The sequence below is a fragment of the Hordeum vulgare genome, chromosome 5H, assembly GCF_904849725.1.
Source record: "Hordeum vulgare subsp. vulgare chromosome 5H, MorexV3_pseudomolecules_assembly, whole genome shotgun sequence".
In the NCBI taxonomy this organism is placed as follows: domain Eukaryota; kingdom Viridiplantae; phylum Streptophyta; class Magnoliopsida; order Poales; family Poaceae; genus Hordeum; species Hordeum vulgare.
The window spans coordinates 588165597-588177035 of NC_058522.1; positions in this window are offsets into that span (position 1 = coordinate 588165597).

An 11439-nucleotide genomic window follows, 5' to 3' on the forward strand; every position below is an offset into this window, starting at 1 on the left:
TGCGAAAGACCTATGAGGCGTCTTGATCTATCTCTATAGATCTTGATGCCTAATATGTATGCAGCTTCTCCAAGGTCCTTCATTGAAAAACTCTTGTTCAAATAGGCCTTTATGCGCTCCAACATCTCTATATTATTCCCCATCAATAATATGTCATCCACATACAGTATGAGGAAAGCTACAGAGCTCCCACTCACTTTCTTGTACAGATAGGCTTCTCCGTAAACCTGTATGAACCCAAACGCTTTAATCACCTCATTAAAGCGAATGTTCCAACTCCGAGATGCTTGCACCAGCCATAGATGGAGCGCTGGAGCTTGCACACTTTGTTAGCACCCTTAGGGTCGACAAAACCTTCTGGTTGCATCATATACAACTCTTCCTTAAGGTTCCCGTTAAGGAACGCTGTTTTGACGTCCATTTGCCAAATTTCATAATCATAAAAGGCGGCAATTGCTAACATGATTCGGACTGATTTCAGCTTCGCTACGGGAGAGAAAGTCTCTTCGTAGTCAACTCCTTGAATTTGTCGAAAACCCTTTGCGACAAGTCGAGCTTTGTAAACGGTTACATTACCGTTTGCATCAGTCTTCTTCTTGAAGATCCATTTATTTTCTGTGGCTCGCCGGTCATCGGGCAAGTCCACCAAAGTCCATACTTTGTTCTCATACATGGATCCTATCTCGGATTTCATAGCCTCAAGCCATTTGTTGGAATCCGGGCCCGCCATCGCTTCTTCATAGTTCGAAGGTTCACCGTGGTCTAACAACATGATTTCCATCACAGGGTTGCCGTACCACTCTGGTGCGGAGCGTGCCCTTGTGGACCTTCGTGATTCAGTAGTGACTTGATCCGAAGCTTCATGATCATCATCATTAACTTCCTCTTCAGTTGGTGTAGGCGCCACAGGAACAACTTCCCGCGATGTGCTACTATCCTGTTCGAGAGGGGGTGTAATTACCTCATCAAGTTCTACCTTCCTCCCACTTACTTCTTTCGAGAGAAACTCTTTCTCTAGAAAGGATCCGTTCTTGGCAACAAAGGTTTTACCTTCGGATCTAAGATAGAAGGTATACCCAATAGTTTCCTTAGGGTATCCTATGAATACGCATTTCTCCGCTTTGGGTTCGAGCTTTTCTGGTTGAAATTTCTTCACATAAGCATCGCAGCCCCAAACTTTAAGAAACGACAACTTAGGTTTGTTGCCAAACCATAGTTCATATGGTGTCGTCTCAACGGATTTAGACGGTCCCCTATTTAAAGTGAATGGTGCAGTTTCTAATGCGTATCCCCAAAATGATAGCGGTAAGTCGGTAAGAGACATCATAGATCGTACCATATCTAATAAAGTGCGATTACGACGTTCAGACACTCCGTTGCGTTGCGGTGTGCCAGGCGGCGTCAGTTGTGAAACGATTCCACACTTCCTTAGGTGTGTGCCAAACTCGTGACTCAAATATTCTCCTCCACGATCAGATCATAGACATTTAATTTTTCGGTCACGTTGATTCTCAACCTCACTCTGAAATTCCTTGAACTTTTCAAACGTCTCAGATTTGTGCTTCATCAAGTAGATATACCCATACCTACCCAAATCATCGGTGAGAGTGAGAACATAACGATAACCACCGCAAGCTTCAACGTTCATTGGACCACACACATCAGTATGTATTATTTCTAATAAGTCGGTTGCTCTCTCCATTATTCCTGAGAATGGAGTCTTAGTCATCTTGCCCATGAGGCACGGTTCGCATGTGTCAAATGATTCAAAGTGAAGAGACTCTAATAGTCCATCAGTATGGAGCTTCTTCATGCGCTTAACGCCGATATGACCAAGGCGGCAGTGCCACAGGTATGTGGGACTATCATTATCAACTTTACATCTTTTGGTACTCACACTATGAATATGTGTAACATCACGATCGAGATTCATCAAGAATAAACCATTCACCAGCGGACCATGACCATAAAACATATCACTCATATAAATAGAACAACCATTATTCTCTGACTTAAATGAGTAGCCGTCTCGCATTAAGCAAGACCCTAATACAATATTCATGCTCAAAGCTGGTACTAAATAACAATTATTAAGGTTTAAAACTAATCCCGATGGTAGATGTAGAGGTAGCGTGCCGACGGCGATCACATCGACCTTTGAACCATTCCCGACGCGCATCGTCACCTCGTCCTTGGCCAGTCTCCGCTTATTCTGCAGTTCCTGCTTTGAGTTGCAAATGTGAGCAACAGCACCGGTATCAAATACCCAGGAGCTACTACGAGCGCTGATAAGGTACACATCAATAACATGTATATCACATATACATTTAACGTTGCCGGCCTTCTTGTCCGCTAAGTATTTGGGGCAGTTCCGCTTCCAGTGACCTTTTCCCTTGCAATAGAAGCACTCAGTCTCAAGGTTGGGTCCATTCATTTTCTTCTTCCCGGCATCTGGCTTACCGGGCGCGGCAACAGCTTTGCCGTCTTTCTTGAAGTTCTTCTTACCCTTGCCCTTCTTGAAACTAGTGGTCTTGTTGACCATCAACACTTGATGCTCTTTCTTGATTTCTACTTCTGCAGACTTGAGCATCGAGTAGAACTCGGGAATGGTCTTTTCCATCCCTTGCATGTTGTAGTTAAGCACAAAGCCTTTGTAGCTTCGTGGGAGAGACTGGAGGATTCTGTCAATTATAGCATCATCCGGAAGTTCGACTCCAAGTGAAGTCAGATGACCGTGTAACCCAGACATTTTGAGTATGTGCTCACTGACAAAACTGTTCTCCTCCATCTTACAGCTAAAGAACTTGTCGGAGACTTCATATCTCTCGACACGGGCATGAGCTTGAAAAACTAGCTTCGGCTCTTGGAACATCTCATATGCACTGTGTTGCTCAAAACGCCTTTGGAGCCTGTTTCTAAACAGTATAACATGCCACACCTAACCAGAGAGTAGTCATCAGTCCGCGTTTGCCAGACGTTCAGAATGTCCTGGGCTGCTGCGGGAGCGGGAGGGTCACCTAGCGGCGCATCAAGGACATAAGCCTTTTTAGCTGCTTCAAGGATGAGCTTCAAGTTGCGAACCCAGTCCGCATAGTTGCTACCATCATCTTTGAGCTTGTTTTTCTCTAGGAATGCGTTGAAATTGAGGTTGGCGTTGGCCATCTACAATATTTATAAAGACAACTTTTAGACTAAGTCCATGACAATTAAGTTCATTTAATCAAATTAAGTATGAACTTCCACTTAAATCGACATCCCTCTAGTCATCTAAGTGATACATGATCCATGTTGACTAACCCGTGTCCGATCATCACGTGAGATGGACTAGTCACCTTGGTGAGCAACTTCATGCTGATCGTATTCAACCATACGACTCATGTTCGACCTTTCGGTCTCTTGTATTCGAGGTCATGTATGTACATGCTAAGCTCGTCGAGTCAACCTAGGTGTTTCGCGTGTGTAAATCTGGCTTACACCCGTTGTATGCGAACGTTAGAATCTATCACACACGGTCATCACGTGGTGCTTCGAGACAACGAACCTTCGCAACGGTGCACACTTAGCGGAATACGTTCTCGAAATTTTAAGAGGGATCATCTTATTTTGCTACCGTCGTTCTAAGCAATAAGATGTAAAACATGATAAACATCACAATGCAATCATATAGTAACATGAGATGGCCATTATCATCTTTGCTCTTTCGATCTCCATCTTCAGGCATCGCATGATCATCATCGTCATCGGCGTGACACCATGATTTCCATCATCGTGTCTCCGTGAAGTCGTCACGCCAACTACTACTATCACTACTACTATACCTAACCATTAGCAATGAAGTAAAAGTAGTAAGCACATGGCGTTGCATCTCATACAATAAATTAAGACAACTCCTATGGCTCCTGCCGGTTGTCATACTCATCGACATGCAAGTCGTGAAACCTATTACAATAACATGATCATCTCATACATCATACATGCAACATCACAACTTTGGCCATATCACATCACATGTCAAACCCTGCAAAAACAAGTTAGACGTCCTCTAATTGTTGTTGCAAGTTTTACGTGGCTGATTTGGGTTTCTAGCAAGAACGCCTTCTTACCTACGTGATAGCCACAACGATGATATGCCAAAGCTATTTACCCTTCATAAGGACCCTTTTCATCAAATCCAATCCGACTAGAGTAGGAGAGACAGACACCCGCTAGCCACCTTTATGCACGGTGTGCATGTCTGTCGGTGGAACCAGTCTCACGTAAGCGTACGTGTAAAGTCGGTCCGGGCCGCTTCATCCCACAATACTGCCGGAAAATAATAAGACTAGTAGCGTCAAGCAAATTGACAAATCATCGCCCACAACTTTTGTGTTCTACTCGTGCATAGAATCTACGCATAGAAAACCTAGCTCGGATGCCACTGTTGGGTAACGTAGCATAAATTCAAAATTTTGCTACGCATATTCAGATCTTCCTATGGAGAGACCAGCAACGAGAGAGGGGTAAGAGCATCTTCATACCTTTGAAGATCGCTAAGCGAAAGCGTTGCTAGAACGTGGTTGATGGAGTCGTACTCGCAGCGATTCCGATCTAGTGCCAACTACGGCACCTCCGCGTTCAACACACGTGCAGCCCGGTGACGTCTCCCGCACCTTGATCCAGCAAGGAGGAGGGAGAGGTTGGGCAAGAACTCCAGCAACACGACGGCGTGGTGTCGATGGAGAGACGAGGTCTCCCGGCAGGGCTTCGCCAAGCACCGGCACAGAGGAGGAGAAAGAAGAGCAGGGCTGCGCCGAGGGAGAGGGAAAAGTATATCCCTCAATGGCCAAAATTGCCCGATATATATAGGGGGAGGGGAGAGGGGGTGCCACCCCTAGGGTTCCCACCCTAGGGGGTTCGGCAGCCCCCCAGATGGGAGGTGCGGCGGCCAGAGGGGGGAGGAGGGGGTGGCGCACCACCTGGTGGGCCTTAGGCCCACCTGGCTTAGGGTTTGCCCCCCCCCCCTTTTCTCTCCCCTGCGCATTGGGCTGAGTGGGGAGGCGCACCAGCCCACCTAGGGGCTGGTTCCCACCCCCACTTGGCCCACCTTACCTCCCGGGGTCGTTGCCCCCCTTCGTGGTCCCTCGGGGCCACCTCCGGTGGTCCCGGTACGTTACCGATGATGCCCGAAACACTTTCGGTATCCAAAACCATCCGTCCTATATATCAATCTTTACCTCCGGACCATTCCAGAGCTCCTCGTGACGTCCAGGATCTCATACAGGACTCCTAACAACTTTCGGTAACCTCGTATAACAATTCCCTATAACCCTAGCGTCATCGAACCTTAAGTGTGTAGACCCTACGGGTTCGGGAGACAGGCAGACATGACCGAGACACCTCTCTGGCAAATAACCATCAGCGGCGTCTGGATACCCATGGTGGCTCCCACTTGCTCCACGATAATCTCATCGGATGAACCACGATGTCAAGGATTCAATCAATCCCGTATATGATTCCCTTTGTCTGTCGGTATAGAACTTGCCCGAGATTCGATCGTCGGTATACCAATACCTTGTTCAATCTCGTTACCGGTAAGTCTCTTTACTCGTTCTATAGCACGTCATCGTGTGACTAACTCCTTAGTCACATTGAGCTCATGATGATGTTCTACCGAGTGGGCCCAGAGATACCTCTCCGTCACACGGAGTGACAAATCCCGATCTCGATTCGTACCAACCCATCAGACACTTTCGGAGGTACCCATAGTGCACCTTTATAGTCACCCAGTTACGTTGTGACGTTTGATACACCCAAAGCACTCCTACGGTATCCGGGAGTTGCACAATCTCACGGTCGAAGGAAAAGATACTTGACATGAGAAAAGCTTTAGCATACGAACAATACGATCTAGTGCTATGCTTAGGATTGGGTCTTGTCCATCACATCATTCTCCCAATGATGTGATCCCGTTATCAATGACATCTAATGCCCATGATCAGGAAACCATGATCATCTATTGACTAACGAGCTAGCCAACTAGAGGCTTGCTAGGGACACATTGTGATCTATTTATTCACACATGTATTACTGTTTCCCGTTAACACAATTATAGCATGAAAAATAGACAGTTATCATGAACAAGGAAATATGATAATAACCATTTTATTATTGCCTCTAGGGCATATTTCCAACAGATATCTAGTTGCATGGAACTCATCAAAACTCACAGTTTTGGCCTATTCCGACCAGGCTTGTATGCTATTAGTCACTGATTTTGGGTCCTCGTGCGATCCGAACGTTTCGGGAACCCTGGGGTCCATTACGGAGAGCTCGTTAAAACTCGGTTGCCTATTGTGCCCAGTTTTGTATCCTATTACTCACTGATTTTGCGTCCCGCAGCGATCCGAACATTTCGGGAACCCCGGGTTCCGGTTACGTGGAACTCGTCAAAACTCGCAGTTTTGGCTTATTGTGCCTAGTTTTGTATGATATTACTCACTGACTTCGGATCCCGCTGCGATCCGAATGTTTCAGGAACCCTGAGGTTTAGTTGTGGGGAACTCGTCAAAACTCGCAGTTTACGCCTATTCTAGCTAGGTTTGTATGCTATTAGTCACTGATTTTGGGTCCTCATGCGATCCAAACGTGTCGGGAACCCTCGGGTCCGGTTACGGAGATTTCGTCAAAACTCGCAGTTTTGGCCTATTCTGCCTAGGTTTGTATGCTATTAGTCACTGATTTTGGGTCCGATCAAAACGTTTCGGGAACGCCGGGGTCCGGTTATGGAGAACTCGTCAAAACTCGCAGTTTTGGCCTATTTCGGCTAGTTTTGTATGCTATTAGTCACTGATTTTGGGTCCAGCTGTGATCCGAACGTTTCGGGAACCCCGTGGTCCGGTTATGTGGAACTCGTCATAACTCGCAATTTTGGCCTATTCCGGCCAGTTTTGTATGCTATTACTCACTGATTTTGGGTCCCGCTCCGATCCGAACGTTTCGGGAACCCCGGGGTCCGGTTACGTGGAACTCGTTAAAAATCACAGTTTTGGCCTATTGTGGCCAGTTTTGTATGCTATTACTCACTGATTTGGGATCTCGTTGCGATCCGAACGTTTCGGGAACCCCGAGGTCTAGTTGTGGGGAACTCGTCAAAACTCATAGTTTTGCCCTATTACGACCAGGTTTGTATGCTATTAGTCATTGATTATGGGTCCTCGTGTGATCCTAACGTTTCGGGAACCCTGGGTTCGGTTACGGAGAGCTCGTCAAAACTCGTAGTTTTGGCCTATTGTGCCCAGTTTTATATGCTATTACTCACTGATTTTGGGTCCCGCTGCGATACAAAGTTTCAGGAACCCCAGGGTCCGGTTACGTGGAAATCGTCAAAACTCGTAGTTTTGGCTTATTGTGCCCAGTTTTGCATGCTATTACAAACTGACTTTGGATCCCGCTGCGATCCGAACGTTTCGGAAACACCGAGGTCTAGTTGCGGGGAACTCGTCAAAACTCGCAGTTTTGGCCTATTATGGCTAGGTTTGTATGCTATTAGTCACTGATTTTGGGTCCTCCTGTGATCCAAACGTTTCGGGAACCCCGGGGTCCGGTTATGGAGAACTCGTCAAAACTTGTAGTTTTGGCCTATTCTGGCCAGTTTTGTATGCTATTAGTCACTGATTTTGGGTCCAGCTGTGATCCAAACGTTTCGGGAACCCCGTGGGCCACTTACGGGGAACTTGTCATAACTCGCAATTTTGGCCTATTCCGGCCAATTTTGTACGCTATTACTCACTTATTTTGGGTCCCGCTCCGATCCGAATGTTTCGGGAACCCCGGGGTCCGGTTAGGTGGAACTCATTAAAAATCGCAGTTTTGGCCTATTGTGGCCAGTTTTGTATGCTGTTACTCACTGATTTTGGATCTCGTTGCGATCCGAACGTTTCGGGAACAACAAGATCTAGTTGTATGGAACTCGTCAAAACTCACAGTTTTGGCCTATTCCGACCAGGTTTGTATGCTATTAGTCACTGATTTTGGGTCCTCGTGCGATCCAAATGTTTCAGGAACCCTGGGGTCCGTTACGGAGAGCTCGTCAAAACTCGGTTGCCTATTGTGCCCAGTTTTGTATGCTATAACTCACTGATTTTTTGTCCCGCTGTGATCCGAACGGTTCGGGAACCCCGGGTTCCGGTTACGTGGAACTCGTCAAAACTCGCAGTTTTGGCTTATTGTGCCTAGTTTTGTATGCTATTACTCACTGACTTTGGATCCCACTGCGATCCAAACGTTTCGGGAACCCTGAGGTCTAGTTGCGGGGAACTCGTCAAAACTCGCAGTTTAGGCCTATTCTAGCTAGGTTTGTATGCTATTACTCACTGATTTTGGGTCCTCGTGCGATCCAAACGTGTCGGGAACCCTGGGGTCCCATTACGGAGATTTCGTCAAAACTCGCAGTTTTGGCCTATTCTGGCTAGGTTTGTATGCTATTAGTCACTGATTTTGGGTCCGATCAAAACGTTTCGGGAACGCCGGGGTCCGGTTACGGAGAACTCGTCAAAACTCGCAGTTTTGGCCTATTCCGGCTAGTTTTGTATGCTATTACTCACTGATTTTGGGTCCCGCTCCGATCCAAACGTTTCGGGAACGCCGGGGTCTGGTTATGTGGAACTCGTCAAAACTCGCAGTTTTCGCCTATTCCGGCTAGTTTTGTATGCTATTACTCACTGATTTTGGCTCCCGCTCCGATCCGAACGTTTCGGGAACCCCGGGGTCCGGTTACGTGGAACTCGTTAAAAATCGCAGTTTTGGCCTATTGTGGCCAGTTTTGTATGCTATTACTCACTAATTTGGGATCTCGTTGCGATCCGAACGTTTCGGGAACCCCGAGGTCTAGTTGTGGGGAACTCGTCAAAACTCATAGTTTTGCCCTATTCCGACCAGGTTTGTATGCTATTAGTCATTGATTATGGGTCCTCGTGTGATCCGAACGTTTCGGGAACCCTGGGGTTCGGTTAGGGCGAGCTCGTCAAAACTCGTAGTTTTGGCCTATTGTGCCCAGTTTTATATGCTATTACTCACATATTTTGGGTCCCGCTGCGATACGAAGTTTCAGGAACCCCAGGGTCCGGTTACGTGGAAATCGTCAAAACTCACAGTTTTGGCTTATTGTGCCCGGTTTTGCATGCTATTACAAACTGACTTTGGATCCCGCTGCGATCCGAACGTTTCGGAAACACCGAGGTCTAGTTGCGGGGAACTCGTCAAAAGTCGCAGTTTTGGCCTATTAAGGCTAGGTTTGTATGCTATTAGTCACTGATTTTGGGTCCTCCTGCGATCCAAACGTTTCGGGAACCCCGGGGTCCGGTTATGGAGAACTCGTCAAAACTTGCAGTTTTGGCCTATTCTGGCCAGTTGTGTATGTTATTAGTCACTGATTTTGGGTCCAGCTGTGATCCAAACGTTTCGGGAACCCCGTGGGCCACTTACGGGGAACTTGTCATAACTCGCAATTTTGGCCTATTCCGGCCAGTATTGTACGCTATTACTCACTCATTTTGGGTCCCGCTCCGATCCGAATGTTTCGGGAACCCCGGGGTCCGGTTACGTGGAACTCATTAAAAATCGCAGTTTTGGCCTATTGTGTCCAGTTTTGTATGCTGTTACTCACTGATTTTGGATCTCGTTGCGATCCGAACGTTTCGGGAACAACAAGATCTAGTTGTATGGAACTCGTCAAAACTCACAGTTTTGGCCTATTCCGACCAGGTTTGTATGCTATCAGTCACTGATTTTGGGTCCTCGTGCGATCGAAACGTTTCAGGAACCCTGGGGTCCGTTACGGAGAGCTCGTCAAAACTCGGTTGCCTATTGTGCCCAGTTTTGTATGCTATTACTCACTGATTTTTTGTCCCGTTGTGATCCGAACGGTTCGGGAACCCCGGGTTCCGGTCACGTGGAACTCGTCAAAACTCGCAGTTTTGGCTTATTGTGCGTAGTTTTGTATGCTACTACTCACTGACTTTGGATCCCGCTGCGATCCGAATGTTTCGGGAACCCTGAGGTTTAGTTGCGGGGAACTCGTCAAAACTCGCAGTTTACGCCTATTCTGGCTAGGTTTGTATGCTATTAGTCACTGATTTTGGGTCCTCGTGCGATCCAAACGTGTCGGGAACCCTCGGGTCCGATTACGGAGATTTCGTCAAAACTCGCAGTTTTGGCCTATTCTGGCTAGGTTTATATGCTATTAGTCACTGATTTTGGGTCCGATCAAAACGTTTTGGGAACGCGGGGGTCCGGTTACGGAGAACTCGTCAAAACTCGCAGTTTTGGCCTATTCCGGCTAGTTTTGTATGCTATTAGTCACTGATTTTGGGTCCAGCTGTGATCCAAACGTTTCGGGAACCCCGTGGTTCGGTTATGTGGAACTCGTCATAACTCGCAATTTTGGCCTATTCCGGCCAGTTTTGTATGCTATTACTCACTGATTTTGGGTCCCGCTCCGATCCGAACGTTTCGGGAACCCCGGGGTCCGGTTACGTGGAACTCGTTAAAAATCGCAGTTTTGGCCTATTGTGGCCAGTTTTGTATGCTATTACTCACTAATTTGGGATCTCGTTGCGATCCGAACGTTTCGGGAACCCCGAGGTCTAGTTGTGGGGAACTCGTCAAAACTCATAGTTTTGCCCTATTCCGACCAGGTTTGTATGCTATTAGTCATTGATTATGGGTCCTCGTGTGATCCGAACGTTTCGGGAACCCTGGGGTTCGGTTACGGCGAGCTCGTCAAAACTCGTAGTTTTGGCCTATTGTGCCCAGTTTTATATGCTATTACTCACATATTTTGGGTCCCGCTGCGATACAAAGTTTCAGGAACCCCAGGGTCCGGTTACGTGGAAATCGTCAAAACTCGCAGTTTTGGCTTATTGTGCCCAGTTTTGCATGCTATTACAAACTGACTTTGGATCCCGCTGCGATCCGAACGTTTCGGAAACACCGAGGTCTAGTTGCGGGGAACTCGTCAAAACTCGCAGTTTTGGCCTATTATGGCTAGGTTTGTATGCTATTAGCCACTAATTTTGGGTCCTCCTGCGATCCAAACGTTTCGGGAACCCCGGGGTCCGGTTATGGAGAACTCGTCAAAACTTACAGTTTTGGCCTATTCTGGCCAGTTTTGTATGCTATTAGTCACTGATTTTGGGTCCAGCTGTGATCCAAATGTTTCGGGAACCCCATGGGCCACTTACGGGGAACTTGTCATAACTCGCAATTTTGGCCTATTCCGGCCAGCTTTGTACGCTATTACTCACTCATTTTGGGTCCCGCTCCGATCCGAATGTTTCGGGAACCCCGGGGTCCGGTTACGTGGAACTCATTAAAAATCGCAGTTTTGGCCTATTGTGGCCAGTTTTGTATGCTCTTACTCACTGATTTTGGATCTCGTTGCGATCCGAACGTTTCGGGAAC